The sequence below is a fragment of the Pleurodeles waltl genome, chromosome 4_2 (genome assembly GCF_031143425.1).
Source record: "Pleurodeles waltl isolate 20211129_DDA chromosome 4_2, aPleWal1.hap1.20221129, whole genome shotgun sequence".
Taxonomy (NCBI): Eukaryota; Metazoa; Chordata; class Amphibia; order Caudata; family Salamandridae; genus Pleurodeles; species Pleurodeles waltl.
This window is the reverse complement of record NC_090443.1, coordinates 974,671,005-974,692,923: the sequence shown is the minus strand read 5'-3', so window position 1 is coordinate 974,692,923 and position 21,919 is coordinate 974,671,005. Positions and strand designations below refer to the sequence as shown.

The window sequence follows — 21,919 nt, the reverse complement described above, 5'->3', positions numbered from 1 at the left end:
AAAGCCTGGCAGAAACAGAGCACAAAAGTCAAAGGACTCACCATTGGAAACACAGGGAAGAACCACGCCACCATGGAACCCGAACTGCAAGTCTTCCCGATGATCTTCTAAGTTATGCTCCACCTGGAACACCAACGCCGGCGGAGACGGCGACAGTGAGTACAGCCACCTAGCACACAAGGGAGGGTGGGAGGAAAATGAGAGTGACACACACACACGCATAACACACACCCGACACACACACACCATATACACCCTGAAAATTTGCAGAATAATGCAAGGTCAACAGGAATTGACGAAAGTGATTGTAATCAGTTCAACAAAAAATCAATAATACGATTTGACCATGAAACAGAAATGTACACATGTATAAAAAAGGGACACTGCCCAGTCCATAGTTCAAAGGGCCCACATGGCCACAGGGCACAGTCCAAGGCCCAACTTGAATCCTGCAACAATCTGGATAGAACACTGTAGGGGCATCAGTTGTCAAATAGGCAGGCACCCCGGGGGGCCACTTCAGCCAGATGCGAGAACAAGCCCACTGGTTCTGGAGGGGGCAACATGCCCTGTGCTTTGTCCTGGGGAGTGCAAGCCACAGTCTCTCAGGTGGGTGTCTCGCCCACTGGTTCTGGAGGGGGCAACATGTCCATTGCTTTGTCCTGGGGAGTGCAAGGCCACAGTCTCTCAGGTGGGCGTCTTGCCCACTGGTTCTGGAGGGGGCAACATGCCCTGTGCTTTGTCCTGGGGAGTGCAAGGCCACAGTCTCTCAGGTGGGTGTCTTGCCCTGGACGGGGCAACACACCCATTACTTTGTCCTGGGGAGTGCAAGGCCACAGTCTCTCAAGCCCACTGATTCTGGAGTGGGCAGCCCGCACAGTAGCCCCTGGAGGGTGGACTACATGGGGTCCGCCGGTGGTGATGGCTGCACTGTGGTGGTGGTTGAGAAGGCTCCTAGTAAGCCCCGGCAATCTGTGATGGCTGCACAACCACGGCTGGCGGTGGGGGCCCTGTGACAGCTGGTGGTGGTGGTGTTTGCCTGACAGCTTCCACTGGCGTAGATTGCCTCCTCTCCTCCTGGTCATGGGTTGGGGATCCCTTAACCTTCCTGGCAGGGTTGGATTGGGTGTTCCCCCCTCTGCCTGCTGGTACAGCCTCCTTCCCCTTCTTTCCAGCTGGTGCAGACACCTTCCCCTTCTTTCCAGCTGGTGCAGGCTCTTCCCCATTCTTCACAGCTGGTGCTGGACTCTTCCCTTTCATCCCAGGTTGTGCTGCCTCCTTCCCCTTCAGTGGACTTACAGCACAGTGTAATGACTGGAACAAGGAAGCATGGACTCAAGAGCAGGAGAATTACTGCTATGTAATTGAACTTTAGCTGCCAATAGTCCGTTTTGCCATTTTTAAACTCTATCAATCTCGATGGTTATGGTGTGCTTTTTAATTGTGGATGTGGGTGAATCGTCACTTCTACTACCTCCTCCGATACAAACTGATTTGTGAAGTATAATGGGATTCTCAGAGCTACCAACTTCTATATACATTTCACCATAATGTACAAAGGTGAGATTGGTCTTGGAAGGGCAGGGCTTTCTGCCAAGCACATTCTTATGTACTTTTACCCGTCTACGCTCCAAGGATAAAAAAAATCCGCTGAGTCTGCACCCGGTGTCCTTTCAAAATCTATAAAGACCAACGGCTGGCCAGAACACAAGCTGGAAACCCACTCTGTGCAGGGTTTTCTAGCTCACCTTGTGTTCCCCATGTGGTATGTGGTGAGAATGTGTAAAAGTAGCCAACAGTATGTGACAAATGCAGGGGCACAGCTTCAGTTGGTGCACTAGTGGCAGACAGAGGTTTGAGTGGCCAGTTAAATCGTAATTATTAAAGTACCTTACAGGTCAAACAGCACCCAGAGGGCCCATTTTCTTCCTTGCCATTGGGCCCATGAACCAGTGGGACGCAGGTGTGAGTGTAACCATGCTAGAAGTATGAAATAGCAAAGCCTTCATCAGTTTTCATGTGCCTCCGGGAAACAGAAAACAGTTTTCCAACTGCGTGCCTTGCTTGCTACACCCCTCCTTTATCTCGCCCTCTGCTCCTTCCTCTCGGTTGGCACCAGTCAGCCGCCATGCTGGATCTCTGCCCTCGGAGCGAGCAGATGGCCCAGCGCTGTCCAGGAAACAGTGGGAAGGCGCCCTTCCTCCCGTCATGCACCGGGGCATTCTCACACCTACGTGCGTGCCGCAGGGGCTGACGGGAGGAAAGGCAGCCTACTCTGGTGTCAACAGACGATCGAGGGACGGCGGACTCTTTCAGTTCTCGTGTGGGTGGGACTAGGGAGACGGGCATGTGGTCCTTGTTCACCTAGTACACCCCAATGTTTGTAAAGCGTGAGCTAGGGACACAGGGCATTAGCAGGTCAGGTGGAAGAGCATTTGGGAAATCTTGGCAGTCGGTATAGAATCAGACATTTTCAAAGGGGGGCCTCTAGAGGTGTTTTACACTGAGTAGAATAAGGTTATTAAGTGTGGGCCGCTGTTCCAGTGAGCAGTCTAGTTAGGAAGAAGTTGCTGATGGCTACAGGGAGATGGGATTTGTTTGCTCCGGAAATTGTGGGTAAAGTGGGGATAGGAAGGACAGCAGGTCAGCCTATATGTCAGCAGTGGAGATGATTGCTGTACGCCTCCACCCTGGCCTCAGTCTGATCTGGAGTCAGAACCGGTGGTATTTTCAAACTCTGATAGGTTCTTCTGAATGGCTATGGTTAGGTGGTCAGAGATGTAGGGGACAATCATCAGGGGTCATGTCCTGTGCTGGGTGACATGGGGGGCAGCTTTTGTCATGCTGGCTTCATATGAGGCACAGGAAAGTATTGATTTACTGGGTTAGGGCAAAGTGCTGCTGCCTGGACCAGCATGTTATGTTGTGTTATGTTATGTCATGTTATGCCCTCCCGTAGGTCCTCACACCATCTCCCCCAGTGTCAGGTCTCCAATTAGACTGCCCGCTCTCTTACTGCCTTTTTGCCCCCTGTTCTGCCTCTGCCCGTTTGTGTCTCTACTGCCCTCTCCTCTGGTCTTTTTGCCTTTGCCGATTCCTCTCGTTGTTTCATCTGCTGCCTTTTGCCTCTTCTGCCCATTTTGCTCTGCCTGCTAACTTCTTCCTGTTTTGTTTGGGCCTTGTGCCTTTTTGCCTGCCCTTGTCTTGCCTCTCGCCCTTTGGCTCTTCTGTCCGTTCTGTTTTCTGCTTTTTAACTTGTGTTTGTTTTTGTTTTTTCTTCTGCCTTTGCCTCTTCTGTCAGTTTGCTGAGCCTTTGGCTTTTTGCTGGTTCTCACATACCGTAATTGCCCTCTTTCCTGCTTTTCTTCCCACTGCTCGTTCTCACTCCTCTGCTGCCTGCTTCCTGCCCGCTTCCCTCCATTTCCCTACTCCCACCACCTAGCGCCCCTCCCTCCCCCAAGGGCCAACGAAATGGAGGCCACAGCGTGGCCACGCACGTGCACAGCGTGTGTGCCAAAAGCGCACCAAAGGCAAGCTTGTCCGCGCCCAAACCCAGGACCCCTAGCATCACCCACTGCTACACCACAGAGGAACTTCTGACCCTTGATACCGCAACAGAAACTGTTGCACCTCTTCCCTTTGAGTTACCCAAGGACCCTTTGCCTGCTGACGCTTCTTCTACAACATATAACTGCCAGCCCACACAGGCCCTCGCGCCGCACCTGCCCAGAAGACCATAAACAACCTGGATCTGCCCTAGTGTATCCTGCTCAACGTCTGATCCCTCTGTAAACACGTAAAAGAAATCTGGAACACTAGCACCACCCTCTCTCCTGATGTATCCTTTATCACCGAAACCTTGCCCAACCCCCCCTCCAACCCGGCATAGCCACTGCAACACGTGATGTCTACAAGATGATACAGCGAGACAGCACCAAAAAGCACAGCAGAGGCATCGCCATTATCTTCAAGGACACCATCCAATGCATTGCAACCGACAACAGTCCCACATCGCTCATGGAACACCTCAACTTCCAGGTACAAACTGATGCCAAGACAGTGGTACGAGTCATACAGACTCCAGGGACCTCAGCCGGCCTTCCACACCACCATCCCCAACAGCATCGCCCCTGTAGCCACTGACTCCCAACTACTACGTCCTACTCGGTGACCTGATTTCAATTTCCAAATCGACAACGTTACCTTCACCACTCTCCTGGAGAAAATGAGCAACATTAGCCTCTCCCAACTGGTCAATGAGCCTACACACAAAGCCAGACACACACTCAACCCCATCTTCACCTCCAACGACAGGGTCACATTCACTCACGTCACAGAACTCACGTGGTCCGACCACACCATCGTCCACTTCACCATCTCCGCTGCACAGCATACCATCACCAAGCACTACAACTCCAAAAACTGCAGCTGTGGCAAGGTAACAGAGACACTAGACTCAGGCCCTTCGTGCCTCACAACACAAGGTCTCGTCAGACCTCGAACAGGCTGTCCAGAACTTCTCCAACTGGATCACCGAATGCACCAACAGAGTCGCCCCGCTGATGCCAGTCAGAACCAACAAAACCTCAGGAGAAGCCAGCTGGTACACTCTAGAACTCAGAACCTCCAAGCTACACTGAGTAGAATAAGGTTGTACAATGTGTGGGCAGATGTTTTGGTTTCAGTGAGCAGTCTAGTTAGGAAGATGGTGGCAGCAAGGGTTAGCTACGTAACAGCAACCCTCAAGGTGTGATGGTTACAGGGGGATGGGATTTGTTTGCTCCACGAATTGGTGGTAAAAAAAGGACAGCAGCCCAGCCTATATTTTAACAGTGGGGATAATTGCTGTGTTGCTGGTATGCCCCTACCCTGTCCTCAGTCTGGTCTGTAGTCTGAGCTAGTGGTGTTTTCATACAGGTTCATTTGTGAGGCAGTGGTTAGGTGGTCAGAGATGAAGGGGATGAACAGCAGGGGTCACGTTCTGTGCTGGGTGACATGTGGTGCAGCTTTTGTCATGCCAGCTTCATATGAGGCATAGGAAAGTATTGATTTACTTGCTAAGGGCACAGTGCTTCTGCCTAAACCAGCATGTTGTGTTATATAATGTTGTGTTGATTTGTATGGTGCATTTATCACCTGAGAGGGTATCCAGGCACTTTGGCAAGTGTGAAGGTGTGTCCCCAAGGTGCCTATACGAAGACCAGGTCTTCAGCTTGTTGTGCAATTAAAGAAATAAGTAGGAAACTGATGATTTAAGGGAGGTCCTTTCCTTGAGGAAGTAACAGATCCAGTTGAGAGTGGTGTAGGAAAGTACCATCTTGCCTAGCATGTTACCCCCATTTTCATTGTATGTATTTTTGTTTTTGCCTATGTGTCACTGGGATCCTGCCAGGCAGGTCCCCAGTGCTCATTATGTATGCCTGTATGTGTTCCCTGAGGGGTGCCTAACTGTATCACTGAGGCTCTGCTAACCAGAACCTCAGTGTTTATGCTCTCTCTTTGCTTTAAAATTGTCACTGCAGGCTAGTGACTAATTTTACCAATTCTCATTGGCACACTGGAACACCCTTATAATTCCCTTGTATATGGTACCTAGGTACTCAGGGTATGGGGGTTCCAGGAGATCCCTATGGGCTGCAGCATTTCTTTTGCCACCCATTGGGAGCTCAGACAATTCTTACACAGGACTGCCACTGCAGCCTGAGTGAAATAACGTCCACGTTATTTCACAGCCATTTTTCACTGCACATAAGTAACTTATAAGTCACCTATATGTCCAACCCTCACTTGGTGAAGGTTAGGTGCCAAGTTACTTAGTGTGTGGGCACCCTGGCACTAGCCAAGGTGCCCCCACATTGTTCAGGGCAAATTCCCCGTACTTTGTGAGTGCAGGGACACCATTACACGCGTGCACTACATATAGATAGCGTCACAATGGTAACTCCGAACATGCCATGTAACATGTCTAGGATCATGGAATTGTCACCCCAATACCATTCTGGTACTGGGGGGACAATTCCATGCATTCCCGGGTCTCTAGCACAGAACCTGGGTACTGCCAAACTGCCTTTACGGGATCTCCACTGCAGCTGCTGCTGCTGCCAACCCCTCAGGCAGGTTTCTGCCCCCCTGGGGCCTGGGCAGCCCAGACCCAGGAAGGCAGAACAAAGGATTTCCTCTGAGATAGGGCGTTACACAGGTGGTGCCCATCTCTGCATAAGCCAGTCTACACCAGTTCAAGGATCCCCCAGCCCTACTCTGGTGCAAAACTGGACAAAGGAAAGGGGACTGACCAGAGCTCCTCCAGTGTGTCCCAGGCCTCTGCCATCTTGGATTCAGAGGTGTTGGGGCACAATGGACAGCTCTGAGTGGCCAGTGCCAGCAGGTGACGTCAGAGACCACTCCTGATAGGTGCTTTCCTCTTTCAGTAGCCAAGCCTCCTTTCTCAGTAGCCAAACCTCCTTTTCTGGCTATTTAGGGTCTCTCCTCTGGGCTATTCCTCAGATAACGAATGCAAGAGCTCACCAGAGTTCCTCTGCACTTCCCTCTTTGACTTCTGCCAAGGATCGACCGCTGACTGCTCCAGGACACCTGCAAAACCGCAACAAAGTAGCAAGACGACTACCAGCAACATTGTAGAGCCTCATCCTGCCGGCTTTCTCTACGGTTTCCTGGTGGTGCATGCTCTGAGGGCTGTCTGCCTTCGCCCTGCACTGGAAGCCAAGAAGAAATCTCCTGTGGGTCGACTGAATCTTCCCCCTGCCAACGCCTGCACCAAACTTTTACATCACCGGTCCTCTAGGTCCCCTCTCATCCTGACAAGCGTGCTCCCTGGAACACAGGAGCTGGGTCCAAGTGTCTCCCACAGTCCAGTGGCCCTTCTGTCCAAATTTGGTGGAGGTAAGTCCTTGCCTCCCCACACCAGACAGCAAACCTGTGTACTGCGTGATTTGCAGCTGCTCTGGCTTCTGTGCACTTTTCCAGGACTTCCTTTGTGCACAGCCCAGCCTGGGTCCCCAGCACTCCGTCCTGCATTGCCCAACTCACTGAGTTGGACTCTGACTTCGTGGGACCCTCCTTTGTGACTCTGAGTCGACCGCTGTCCTCAGATCCTCTAAGGGATGACATCCTGGTCCTTCCTGGTCCCCAGCAACACCCGAAATCCTCAACCGCGACTCTTGCAGCTAGCAAGGCTTGTTTGCGATAATTCTGCGTGGAGACACTTCTGCATCCTCCAGCACGCCGTGGGACATCTTCTGAATAAAGGAGAAGTTCCTGGCACCTTCCGTTGTTGCAGAATCTTCGGCTTCTTCCACCCGGAGGCAGCCCTTTTGCACCTTCATCCGGTGTTTAGTGGGCTCCTGCCCCCCCGGTCACTTGCGTGACTCTTGGACAGGTTCCCTTCTTTTACAGGTCCTCAGATCCAGGAATCCATCTTCAGTGTTTTACTGGTGGTTGTGGTTCTTGCAGAATCCCCTATCACGACTATACTGTCTTTCTGGGGTAGTAGGGTAACTTTACTCCTACTTTTCAGGATCTTGGGGTGGGGTATTTTGGACACCCTTACTGTTTTCTCACAGTCCCAGCGACCCTCTACAATCTCCCATAGGCCTGGGGTCCATTCGTGATTCGCATCCACTTTTGGATTACATGGTTTGTGTTGCCCCTAGACCTATATCTACCTATTGCATTCTATTGTGATTCTACATTGTTTGCACTACTTTTCTTACTGTTACTTACCTGTTTTGGGTTTGTGTACACATAATTTGTGTATATTACTTACCTCCTAAGTGAGGGTATCTTCTGAGATACTTTTGGCTTATTGTCACCAAAATAAAGTACCTTTATTTTTAGTAACTCTGAGTATTGTGTTTTCTTATGATATTGTGCTATCTGATATAAGTGGTATAGTAGGAGCTTTGCATGTCTCCTAGTTCAGCCTAAGCTGCTTTGCCATAGCTTCCTCTAACAGCCTAAGCTGCTAGAAACACCTCTATTCTACTAATAAAGGATAACTGGACCTGGCACAAGGTGTAAGTACCACAAGGTACCCACCATAAGCCAGGCCAGCCTCCTACAAGTGGATTCTTGTATGCCAGTCTGATGCAGTCTTCCGATGAGGGTGTTGTGGAAGACAGTGTTGAAGGCTGCAGAGAGGTCAAGCAGAATAAGGGCTGCTATTTTTCCTTGGACCAGGATGATTTGAATGTCGTTGGTAGCCAAGATGAGTGCTGGTCCAATGCTGTGGGTCTTCTTTAATCCTGATTGAGTGTTGTCTAGAAGATGGTGAAGTGGGGTGTGAGTTGCTTGTTGATGGCCTTCTCAATCACTTTGGCTGGATAGGAGAGCAGGGAGATGGGTCAGACGTTGCTTAATTGATTTGGTCAGCTGTGGGCATCTTAAGGAGGGCGTTGATTTCAGCAAGCTTCCATTCATCCGAGAAAGCAGCAAACACGATGTAGGTGTTGATGATGTAGGTCAGGGTGGTGCTGATTGGTGATGTTCCCAGGTTGTAGACTGTGGTGGTAGCATGGGTCTGTTTTGGCCCTGAGAGGATGGTCCGCATGATTGCGTAGTGTTGTTTCTGGTGAGTGTTGTCCATTCGGTCAGGTCTTGGTTAGTGTTGAGTTCTCTGGGGTTGGGTTAGTGGGCAAAGTTACTGTAGATGTTTAAAATTTTGCTGTGGATGGAGTTCATAGGTTGTCCCATGGTTGTTGGGAGGCAACAATGTTGTTGACAGCTGCTGAAGGCGAGGTGAAATCTTTAACAATCAAGAAGATCTCGTTGCAGCTGTTGAAGCTTCCTTCAATGCAATCCACTGGCGCTTTTTCTTGGTGTCTCTTATTTGCTGGTGATGACACTTGAGTGCAGCGTTGTAGATAGTCCTATCCGTGGTGCCTGCTGGCTCTCCATTTCTATTCTAACTGTTTCCAGTTTCGTTTGGTGTCTCAGAGGTCTTCTGTGTACCAACTAGTCTGCTTGTCCGATCTACTATGCTTGTTGGGTTTGATAGCTTGTGAAGGCGGTCCTGTCATGCAGTAATGTAGCCCGCTGGTATTGCAGTGGCGATGTCGGGAGGAGAGGTTGAGCCAGGGCTCTGTGATGAAGAGGATGTTGGGTGCATCGCTGTTCAGCAAGCCCCATATTTCAGCTGTGTGTTTGCTGAGTGATTGTGTGTTGAGAAGCATACATGCAAGTGTGTGTTGATGTGCCGGTTTGCTGTGGTATAGGGTAGGGGGTGTAGGCATTGTTGGTTCTTGTGTCAAGTGTATATTGGGAGGGGGTGGAAAAGGCATTGTTAGTATTTGCGGGGTGTGGGTGGGTGACTGGTGGAGAACCAGCAGGGGGTGCAGGTGAAAGCTCCTACTGTGGTGTGATGTGTGGTATGTCAGCAGCTGGTGGAACAGCGTCCGGGGTATAGCAACCTAAGGAGTGCTGCTTGAGGCGCATAAAGGCAAAATATACCAGGTCATAGGGATCAGTGGCTCCCAGATTCATCCTGAGGACTTATGGGACACCGGGCAAAGACATATTCTAGGACCCTCTCTTCTCTGAACACTTTAATAAAGTGTACAGAATTGCAAAGATATACAAGACAGACTGAAATCGTAGGCCTGATACATTCAAGGAAAAGAACGACATATTTAGTAGTTGTGTTTACTTCTTTTAGTTTCAGTAAATTCTATGGTTTATTTCAATATTGTGTTAGCTTAACATTTTAAAAATAAGGAGTACTCAGTACTCTAAACGTTTTTCAGGGAAGATATTTGTACAGCATGCACCACCCAGGTATCAAGTTAAAGAAACCAGCTTCAATCTGACATCAGATTACAGGCATAGTGGAGGAATTCAACAACTGGCTCACCTCTGCCCTTGATATAGAGTCCCCTTTCAAAAATCCCAAAACCTAATCTAAAAATCCACCTGCCCTATAGTTTTCACCAGATTAAATGTCCTTTAAAAGACAGTGCCGACAGTTAGAAAGAACATAGCATACCACCCTCAAAGAGATCCAGAAAAAGGCATCTCAAACAGCTATAAAAACTAGCATAAGGACATTAAACTCACTAAACCTACGTTTTTATGCAACTAAAATGTAATCTATAAAGCATTCCTCTAAGGAGATGTTTTCAATAGTTAAATCTTTGACACAACTGGCATCTGATAACCAGAAGTTCACTTATTTACAAGTTAGGTGTGAAACAGCAAAATTTGTTAAGTATAAAATACTTATGATTCAAAACTCTTTCTACAGTTCTAACCATAGGCCTCCTGTCACGGCATGTATGGCTGATTCACCTAGGCTTAGAGATCTTTCTTCTATTTAGATCAGATAGATGCTGGATCTTCTTTACAAATGTAAATCTGGATAACCCATCAACCCATGTCCACCATCTGTTCTTAACTTGGAGCCCATACAAATGCTCCTGTTTTTGGTAATCTGTTAAACTCTTATATCCCATCTGCTTCCTTATCACTCTCATGGAAACTGGCTCCAGGCACACCTGTCTTGAAGAAACCTAATGAAGCCTCTATCAACCCAGCCAGTTATAGGCCTTTCACTTAGCTTTCGGCTCTTTTAAAGATGATAGAAATGCACATCAACCGACAGCTATCTTCCTATCTTGAAACTAATAACTTTCTGAACATGTCACAGTATGGCTTCCATGCCACTCATAGCATAGAATCTTACAAAATCTGAAGATTTCAGACAACTTTCAGATGGCACAGCCACCTTATCTTTTTCGATCTGTCATCAGCCTTGGAGACCATATCTCATCCTATCCTCATCCATCGATTGGAGGACATAGGTGTTGAAGGGTGCGGGGTGCCTTAGGGTTCATCATAAAGCCCAATGCTCCTTAATATTTCTATGACCTATCAGTAGCTCTGATTTGGGACTGTGCCATCAAAATCGTAAACTAAATTTGAATAAGACCGAACTGTTGGTATTTGGAACTAACCATCTCTTTAACGATATCAGGTAGCTAAAAGAACTGAAGCCATCTTCCCTGGTTAAGCGGTCAGGAATCTTGCTTCAAATTTGTGTCCCTCTTTCTTTCAAGCACCAAATCACTCCTGTGGTGTTCACCTGCTTTGATCTTATTAAATGTTGTGCAAAATCATATTTCTACCTTTAGTTGCAAATCAAAAAACATGATCAATGCTCTATTCACTCACAGACTTGACTATTTGAACTCATTATAGTAAGGTCTGCCCAAAAAGCTAATTAGGAAACCTCAGTTGTTTCAAAAACTCAGTAGCTAGGTTCCTTTTGAATCTTCCTAACTTACATTTAAACTAAAGGATCTTTTTTGGTTACCTGTTATAGATATGATTACATTCAAAATGCTTATGCACATAAATATGGCTGCTTACAACACAGCTCCTTACAGTCCACAGAAACTGTCATCTTTACTCTCCGGCTTGATCCTTAAGATCGTCCAACTCTTGCTACATCCACCTATCTACATTTTGTAGATCTAGGAAAGGTGGCTGCTCTGTGGCTGTTACTGGTGCCAAATTATGGAACAAACTCCCTTGAGATCTTCGTGCCACCCAAGACGGCATGTGATTCGTAAAAAAATTAGAAAGCTTAGTTTTTGAAATAGTTAGAACTGATTTCTTCTACCTTTCTCCCATCCCCTGGACTTGGTAACCGAGATAGATAGCATCTAGAAGCTTTTGTTTGATAAGGTACCACTCTTTACAAATTCAAATTACATTACATTACCACACAAATGTAATTACGTCTGCCCATTGAGAAAGCTTTGGCTGTCTTGCTAGAATTTTGTTTTCCCTAAACTATTATACATAATATTTTAACTTAGAGGGGCTACATATGTTGTGCTTTTTACATTTTTAATTGTGGATGTAGGTGAATCATCCTTTCGACTACATACTCTTCTACATCTATGGTTTGTGAAATGCAGTTGTATTCTCTTTACTGCCAATTTCTATACACATTTCACCATGATGTGAGACGATGTGGGTTGGCCTTGAAGAGGCAGGGCTTCCTGCCAAGCACAACCTGAGGTACTGCTACATCTCTAATCCCCACCCCCAAACAAAAAGCTCCTGAGACTGGCCTAAGGTGGGGTTGGGAGGGGTGGTCAAAACTCATACAGGCCATCGCCTGGGCAGAACTTCCAAACGCAAGTTGGACACCCACTCTGTGCAGAGTTTTCCAGTTCACTTTGTGTTACAATATTGTGTGACAAATGCAGGGGTGTAGCTTCCATTGGTGCAGCATGTGCAGGAGAACCAGGGCCCAGAGGATTATGGGGGACACCAAATCCTTATTATTGTTGTATTTTATCATTCAAACAGCAGCCAGGTGGCCCATTTCCTTTCTTGCACTTGGATCCATGACACACAGGCTATGCTAGTGTACACATGATTGTGAGTGTGACCGTGTTAAAAGTAGGAAATAGAAAACTCTTCTTCAGTTTTGATGTGCCACCAGGAAACAGTAATTTGTTTTCCATCTGCATCTGTTCTATGCATGCATAGATGGGCCTTCATCAGCAGTCTTAATTCATTCAATTAAATTGTCACTGTTGGAAATGTCAATGTCTCCAGAATGATAAACAGGTGTGTATCCTTGCCCTGACTGCAAGTGAAATTGGTATACTGACTTTCACCTACACCCTGGTGTCATGCTAATCCAGCATGTATGCAGAGGCCTAAGCCTTGCCTGACAATGCAAGATACAAGACATCTCTTGCGACCTGGAGGGACAAAACAAGTGCTCCATTGAAGTAGGCAATAGACTACTGCCCATGCACTGGTTGTATCACAGTGAGAGGTTGTGGCAGTCTAGCTGTAGTGTGACCAAATTTGTTCCAGCATCAGTATGAGTACGTTCTATTAACCCACTCATGTTAAGGTTGGCTGTGATGTGAAAGCCAAAATCTTGCTCTGACATCCCATGTGCATAATTGTGATAATAATCATAATCCTCATTGAGGAACTACTGAAGTAATTAAATAACCCTGAGCCCAACACCATGGTAGCTATGGCACAGAGCAGTCAGGCTTAACTTAGAGACAATGTTTAAAGTAGTTATGCAGTACTAAAACAGTACTAAACTTTTAATGCAAAACAATAGAAATCGTAAAACGACTTAGAAAAATAGAGTAAAATTTAGTAATAACACCAAAATGACAAAAATCCAGTAAGTAGAACTGGCAGTATGATTTTTTTAAGTTTTAAGTAAAAAAATAGTGTCAAGTAGCAGAAAGTGCCAATAATAGTCAATAGTTGTGGTAGAACAGGACCTAGGCATATCCACCACAGGTGTACACTTCTAAGTGCCCTCCCCAGGACCTCAAACGATGCGCTTAGAGGCTCACTGGGAGGCAGGCAGAGACCAACAGGAGGGTCCAGGCTGGTTCTAGTTGTCACTGGGCAGTTGTAGTAAAAGGCCTCTTGTAGCTTGTTGTGTCTCTGTAGCGTTAACAAGACGTCAGCCTTATGGCCCTTGCAGTCCTCATCTTTGTCCTGGGTACAATAGGAGGGTCAAGTCCAGTCTTCTAGGTTCTTCCCAGGTCCCACACAGTGTGTTCAGTCCTGTCCAGGAATGTTCTGAAGTGGGTGCCTGGAGATGCCACATGTATGCCTGGCATGACCTAGTGGGTGGGTATGATCCTTGGGGACGCCCTAATCAATGTGCTAAAGATTCCCAGGGCTAACTCTTTCCACATTGGGCATTTTCAAGGTGGTTAAAGTCTTCAGCCACAGTCAACTTGCATTCTGAGGGCTAGGGGGTGTGTGCGTAGTGGACTATAGTAATCATACTATTTTAGAGATATCTATCTCTAAAATCCAGTTTGATGAAAAACCTGTACCCCACACAAACCTCAAGGAAAGAAGTCTGGTAGAAAAAAACAGTTTTTTCTGTAACCAGACATGGGATACACATGAAGTGTTTCGGCATCCTGGCTTCCCCCTTAGAAGGGCACAGCAAATGCTTTAAGTAAAACCAGCAATCCAGTCAAGCAGGCAGTGACACTGTAATGTCAAAAAGAGGTCCATTGTGATTGAGGCTTAAGTGGCTAGATGGACAAAATAAGGACCCTATCCAAATGTCAGATAACATTTGCCTGTGACAGGGGAGACCTCTTTGAAATGTGCCCCAAGCGTAATATAAAAACCCCCAGCAGAACTGTCAAACAGGATGTGACATTCAAGCAAAACTTTAAAGTCATAAAAGGATCCTCTTAGCCCCCCTTACATGTTCTGGCAGGTTCAGATGGGTCATCTTTGCCCATTCAGATCAGCCTGTTGTTTGCTCCTGAGAGCATGTTCACCTCATTCACACCTATTGAAATGCCAATTACTGGCTGGCAGATGTTGGCAAGCAAAATGCAGATTTAGTTTTAAGGGATTTAAAGCAGGGCAAAGTTAACGTTTTAAAAATGACCTTTCTGTAACACTTTAAAAAATCAACTTCACCATGGAATTGGATTTTTAATAACTATTAAAAATAGTTGTTTATTTTTCTAGCTAGACCCATTCTAGAGATACGGTTCTGGTATTTAATAGTGTATCCCAGTGTTTACCTGTGGGAATGCCTTGCTACAGTGAAAATAGCCTTAAGGTTCTATTCGCTGTAAGAAAAAGTATAATAATAAACTTTTACATATCCTACTTTTTTAATACCATGCACCCTGCCTTATGGGCAATAAGGCCTACTTAGGAGTGACTTATAAATACTTAAAAAGAAGGGTGGGCTGTCAAAAGAGGGTTATTTTGACATGCCGAATTTGCAGTTTTAAAACTGCAAAGCTAGGCCACAATGGTAAGCCTGGAGACATGCTTTACAGTGCCATTCAATGGATGGCCCAAATGAGTGGTGCAGTCTACTAGTAGCATTTCATTTACAGGGCTTGGGTTCACTTGACACCATATTCTAAGGACTTAAAGGCAAATTAAATAAACCACTCAGCTGTATACCAGTTTTACCATGTCGAAAAGAGGAGCACAAGCACTTGTTATCAGGGGTAGAGTGCACAGAGTTCTATAGCCAGCAAGAATCCGGTTCCGTGAAAAGGCAAAAAAATAAAATCCAGGGTGACCCCGCAGAAAGGGAAACATTCCAACAGTTTGAATGTGCAGTGCATATATAGCACAAGCATGGTTGCTGTGTTGTGGAAGTCCAAGTACAAGACCAGTCAAATCAATTTGGATGTCCCTGATTTATCATGATACAAGATGGAGGACAAAGGCAGGTTCCCTCAGACAGCCTGCCTTCCCATAGCTAAAAGGTGGAGAAGGGCGTCCCTTCAGAATTTCCATGGGGGCCTTGTTGGCAAAACACTGGTGATTAGTTCTTACAGAGCACTGCCATTTGCTAGATGGTGGGTGTAGGAAAGTACCCTCTTTCGTGGCATGATTACCCACATTTCCTGCATGTTGTCAGTGTGTTTGACTGTGTCTACAGGGATCCTGCTAACCAGGACCCCAGTAGTTTTGCTCTCTCCTCTAAACTGTACCTTTTTCTTCCCACAATTGGCATACTGGTCCCCCCTTGTAAGTCCCTAGTGTATGGTACCTAGGTACCCAGGGCATTGGGGTACCACGGGATCCCTATGGGTTGCAGCAGTTATTCTGCCACCCATAGGGAGCCCATGCAAAGGGTTCTGCAGACTTGTCATTGCAGCCTGCGTGAAACGAGTGTGTGCACCCACTTTTACTACAGGTCACTGCACCAGGTCACTATAAGTCACCCCTATAGTAGGCCCTCTCAGCCCAGAGGGTAGGCTGCAGGTACCTGTGTGTGAGGGCACCCATGCATTAGCAGAGGTGCCCCCACAAACTCTAGATCCATTTCCGCTGACTTTGTGAGTGCAGGGACACCATTTTACGTGTGTACTGGACATCGGTTACTACTTATGTCCAGCTACATAATGGTAACTTCGAACCTGGGCATGTTTGGTATCAAACATGTCGGAATCATACCCCAATACTGTAGCAAGTATTTGAAGTATGATTCTATGCACTCTGGGGGCTCCTTAGAGAACCCCAAGCATTGCTACCACTAGTCTTACAGAGTTTTCCGGGCAGCCAAGCTGCTGCCAACCCTCAGACAGGTTTCTGCCCTCGTGCTGCTTGATCTGATCAAGCTCAGGAAGGCAGAACAAAGGATTTCCTTTGGGAGAGGGAGGTAACACCCTCTCCCTTTGGAAATAGGTGTGACTGGCTTGGGAGGGAGTAGCCTCCCCAAGCCAATGGTTTGCTGTGAAGGGCACATTTGGTGTCCTCCATGGATAAACCAGTCCACACTGGTTCAGTGACCACCAGTCCCTGCTCTGGTGTGAAACTGGACACTTCCCTGTCCATCACCACCCCAGGGGTGGTGCCCAGAGCTCCTCCAGAGAGTCCCTGGGTTCTGCCATCTTGTTTCCAAGGTTAGAAGGGAACTCTGGTACATCTGAGTGGCCTGGCCAGGCAGGTGACGTCAGAGCCCCCTCTTGATAGGGGCTTACCTGGTTAGGTGACCAGTTCCCCTTTTAGGGCTATTTAGGGTCCCCAGCAGGACTCCTCTGCAATCTCCACTTCAACGTCTGGCCACTGGAACTGCAACTGGACCCTCCAGGAACCGACAAACGCTGCTACAATGAAGAAGACTCTTCTGCAACTTTGTTTCCACATCTCCTGCCAGCTTTGCAGCATTTCCCTGGCCGTGCATCCTCAGAAGACTGCAACTTTTCAGCCTGCACAAGAAGAAGAAGGAATCTCCTCTCATCATGAGCTGCTTGGATCCTGTATCACGGGTGGTGGTCCGGAGTAGTCCTCTTGGTCCTCTCTGACAGCTATCCAACTTTGGTGGAGGTAAGCCTTTGCCTTCCCATGCAGGACAGTACCCCTGTGCACTGCGTCTCTTGCAGCTGCCAAGGCTTGTTTGCATCTCCTCCAAGGGATCTTCAGACGATGTGTAGCTCTGGCCCACAGCACTCCATACTGCAAAGCACAGCCTGCTGCGTGGTTCTCCTGCGGCGTGGGATCCTCTTTTGCAATGCTGGGTAGGCTTCTTCTGCGACTCCTGTGTCCCTGTCCTGTGGACGCTGAAGGTCCCTTGTGACTCCCCGTCCTGGGTTGAGTTCTCCTGGGCCTTGCTGGTCCCTGGCAGCACCACTTTTCCAGTAACCACAAGCTTTGCCTTTGCCAAGGCTTGTTGGTGGAATTCCTGCACCAACACCCATCTGCAATCTTCCTTCCAACGTGGGACATCATGTGCATCCATCAGGAACTCTTCTCCGGCTCCAGCGCTACAGTGCTGACCTGTTCTTGATCACTGTCGGCCAACTCCTGCAATTTCAGCTGGGTAGATAGTAGCTTCTACTCTTCCTAGACTCCACTGTGACTCTTGGACTTGGTCCTCTCTCTCCACAGGTCTTCTTTCTACAGGAATCCACCACTGTTTTTCTTGCAGTCTTCTCTGGGTGTCTTCTTTTTCTTATTTTCCTCCTTTTGGGTGGTTTGCGGAAAATCCAGTGATTTACTCCTGCATTCGTGGTCGCTGGGGTGGATACTGTATTACTTACCTCTGTGGGTTTTCTAGTTCTCCCTGCTCTCCTCTACACATTTTACTTACCTAGGTGGAGGTCCGCTATTCGCATTCCATTTTTTTAGTATATGGTTTGTGATCCCCCTAGGGTGACTATTGTTTATTGCTATTAGCACTGTTTTCTAACCTTTTCTCTGCCTGTTCCTCATTACTAGTGTATATATTTAGTGTATTACTTACCTCCTATTGGTGGGTTGCCTTTCTAGTAGTTCGTGGTGATTTGTTCCAAAAATATTTATTTTTGTACAACTGAGTGTTTTCTTTCTTTCATGTGCGTAAGTGCTGTTGGACTACAGTGGTATTGCATGAGCTTTGCATGTCTCCTAGATAAGCCTTAACTGCTCATCCACAGCTACCTCTATAGAGCCTGGCTTCTAGACACTGCCTACACTTCACTAAGAGGGGATACATGGGCCTGGTATAAGGTGTAAGTACCATAGGTACCCACCACACACCAGGCCAGCTTCCTACATTGGGGTAAGTGGGTGGGATTTCAGTTTCTGTTGTTAAAGGGGACGAAGTTTCTAAGCAGGGCCTGACCTATTGTCTGTCTCAGATTACTGCTTACGGAAAGCTGATCACGGCCAGGTGCAGAGAACTCACACTTCATCCTGCTCATACTATGTAAATGACTGCTTGGAGCCAGTCTCATTGCTACAAGCTGTGTGAGATATCACGTTATGCCAAGGCTGCTTGGCGAGCAGCAATAGAAACCCTGTACACCCAGGTTTTTAATTTACTCCTTATCTTTCTTTACCTCTACTTACCCCTAAACTCTAAAATTACCCTTAGCTCCCTTTACCACTACCCACCTGAAACCCTAAAGTTATCCTTACCAGCCTTCACCACTGCTCAAACCTAAACCCTTTACTTAGATAACACAATGATTACGTTAAAAAAAAAATATCTGCTGGTAAATCTTTGTGTGGTAAAGGAAGTGCATGGTAAAGACTGTGTTGTAAAAGCTGTTTCCATTCCTGCACCTATATCAGAGATTTAACTCTTGAGGAAAATTAGGGCAAAACATCTTAATTTGTCTATTTTGTGATACGGCTTTTCACCACACATCCCACCTGTCTGCTTTTGTCATCTCGTCAACAATGATTGAGAGTTGCCTTGTAATGCCTTTGTTCAAAGATGAATGGGGTAGTCAGTGATAAAAAGTTAGACCTAAGCTTTGATTAAAAAAAACAATAACTATGGTCTTAGGGGGTGATTTTAACTTTGGCGGGCGGCGGAGGCCGCCTGCCAAAGTTCCCCCAACAGAATACCGCTACGCGGTCAGAAGACCGCCGCGGTTATTCTGTGTTTCCCGCTGGGCTGGCGGGCGACCGCCAGAAGGCCGCCCGCCAGCCCAGCGGGAAACCCCTTCCCACGAGGAAGCCGGCTCCGAATGGAGCCGGCAGAGTGGGAAGGGTGCGACGGGTGCAGTAGCACCCGTCGCGATTTTCAGTGTCTGCATGGCAGACACTGAAAATCTTTTAGGGGCCCTCTTACGGGGGCCCCTGCAGTGCCCATGCCATTGGCATGGGCACTGCAGGGGCCCCCAGGGGCCCCACGACACCCCTCACCGCCATCCTGTTCCTGGCAGTCAAAACCGCCAGGAACAGGATGGCGGTGAGGGGGTCGGAATCCCCATGGCGGCGTAGCAAGCTGCGCCGCCATGGAGGATTCCTCAGGGCAGCGGAAAACCGGCGGGAGACCGCCGGTTTTTCGTTTCTGACCGTGGCCATAATGCCCTTGGGAGCACCGCCTGCCTGTTGGCGGTGCTCCCGCGGTCGTTCACCCTGGCGGTCAATGACCGCCAGGGTCAGAATGACCCCCTTAGTGTTGTTCAGTTATTCAGTTATAGATAGTTGGCACTCATCCAGGCTTGAACCTTACCCAGGGTTCTTTGGAGTTCAGTTCCTATTCAATGCATGAAATATTCTTTTAGTAGATGTTCTATCACAGGGTAATTCCATCTAACCTTTGCAGCGCCCCCCACCTGATCTCACTTCTGACTTGATCCAGGGACATATGAGAGTGCCAAAAATGAGGTCTTAATGTTACCTCCATTCCTTTCTTTCACCCTAAGCTCCCTGGTGAAAGACAGAGAGGTTAAAGGCATTGTCATGTCAAGTCTTCCCTATTCATCACCATCCTAACCTATCCACGACCCTTGTCACTTCCATTCTATCTCTTATTTGTATACTACATGCATTCCTTCCACAGAATATCACCAATACCCTGTTTCACTCCTCGCCAGTTGGTTGTGCTATTACCACTCCAGGGTGGTGCCTAGTGACCAAAGCATTTGTGTTTTTTTCAATTTCCCTGGTTGCTTCTCTGAGGCTCCTGGGCTGACTCCTTGGTGCATATAATATAGCATGTTCTATAATGCTCCTTTATATAGGGTATTCACTGGCACTCCTCGGTTGTCTACTCAGTAAATATACACTGGCTTTCTCAATAATGCTCATTCCTATTCCTACGAGGTGCTTTCATTAGTTCTGGGGATTAGATTAGATTAAAGTATTTTTGGAGCGCATGGCTACCTGGAGGCCTCCCAGTGCTAATTCGGACCAATCCAGTCTAGTGAAGGGGTGTAGCGGGTTCTTTATCTCCACGCAGGGTAGATATTGGAATAATTCGATAGGCGCAGTTTGTGGGGGAAGAATGATTTATTTATTCGTTATTAAGGTTGGGGTTTCTCTTGTCTCTGTTTATTCTGTCCTTTTCCTTCTTGTCAGTTCACCCAGTATCCCCTTCTCTTTCTCAGGCTCCGTTCGGGTTTCCGCTGTGGTCCGTCCTAATTGGAGGGGATTCCTGTCTGGTCTTGACTGGAAGTAGCAGAGGGTCTCCCTAAAATAAAGACAGAACGAAAATAGGTAAGTGTAGAGGTAAGTAAAGTTTATAGCGGGTTAGTAGGGGTGAGGGTAGGTATATGTGGTTGGGGTGAGGTATTTAATAATCACTCGGTGTGCAGCACCTGCCCGTGTTGTGCCTAGGTTTCTTTTCTTTCCTCAAGAGGGTGATTATTTTCCTCTCTCTCTCTCTTCCCTTTTGGTTGTTGTGAGGTTAAGGGGGGGGGTGGTTATCGTGGATGTCCCAACTTCAAATGAACTCTCCCTCCTTATAGGACCTTCCTTTATCCCTCCCTGCAGTCACTATGCCCCGTAACCACTGTGGTAGAAATTCCCAAGGCTGGTACGAACGTACCTGTAGGGGCCACGCCCCTCCAGGGACGCGGCCGGCTCTCTCGCGGTCTCCCGACTTTGTTTTGGCAGGGCCGGGAGGCGCCCTGGGGTTTCCCTCCGTCCTTCGCGGGTCTCTTCTCGGATCGGGCTCTAACTCCGTCTTTTTCCGTTCTCGGCTCTCTCGCTCTCTTCGTCTCCTCTCTTCCGGTTTCTCCGAACCCTTTTCCTCTAGTCCGTCTTCCTTTTCCATGGTTCCTCCGGCTGTTGTCACGCCCCATAGGCTTTCGTTCGTGCCCCGGGGGTATGGCCACTCAGGCTCTGTAGCCGTACTGGGAGCGGCTTCGGTGGACGCCCGGCTACACATCCCCTCCCTTGAATGGGGCTGTTCGAGACCCAGAGGACCCGGGAACCTGGACAAATAATCAGCCTGTCCCATGAGATCCCCAGGGAGATGGCAAACCTGAAAGGAGAAAGGTTGAAGCTCCATGAACCATCTCAGAATTCGAACAATGGTATCTTTATACCGCGAGAGCCAGGTAAGAGGAGCGTGGTCCGTATATAACATAAAAGATCTTCCCAGGAGGTAGTATTGTGAGCTTTCGATCGCCCACTTGATGGCGAGACACTCACGTTCAATTATAGGATACTTTTGTTCCCAGGGAAAAAGTTTTCTACTAATAAAGACTACTGGGTGACTTATGCCTTCTTTATCTTTCTGGAAAAGTACAGCTCCCAGTCCCACATCTGAGGCATCAGTTTGTAGATGAAACGGCAGATCAAACTTGGGACACTTTAAAACAGGTTGGGTAGTAAGACACTGTTGTAGGGCATGATAACTATGGGACTGCACTGGGTTTAGACTTGAGATGTTTTTCGGCTGTCCTTTTCTCAATAGGTCTATCAGGGGTGCTGCTAAAGTGGAGTAGTGTGGTATAAATCTCCGATAGTACCCCACTAGGCCTAGGAACGAACGGATCTCCTTCTTTGTACTGGGGGTGTTTACACGTAAAATTGCCTCTATTTTATTCATTTGTGGTCTGATGACACCTCTCCGTATATGGTATCCCAGGTAGGAGATCTCATTGAATGCCAATCGGCTTTTGGATGGGGTGGCTGTCGGTCCTACTTTCTGTAGGGCTGTAAATATTTTATCCAAATGTAACAAATG

General features: G+C 47.6%; 1 long non-coding RNA gene across 1 annotated transcript; it reads right to left on the bottom strand.

Annotated features, from left to right (window-relative positions):
• Window positions 1-20,216: 20,216 nt before the first annotated feature.
• Window positions 20,217-21,718, bottom strand: LOC138294239 (uncharacterized). The gene is made up of 2 exons (XR_011203292.1): window positions 20,774-21,718; window positions 20,217-20,416 (listed from the first exon to the last, which is right to left on the bottom strand). It is a non-coding gene; the product is annotated as an uncharacterized lncRNA (long non-coding RNA).
• Window positions 21,719-21,919: the final 201 nt, after the last annotated feature.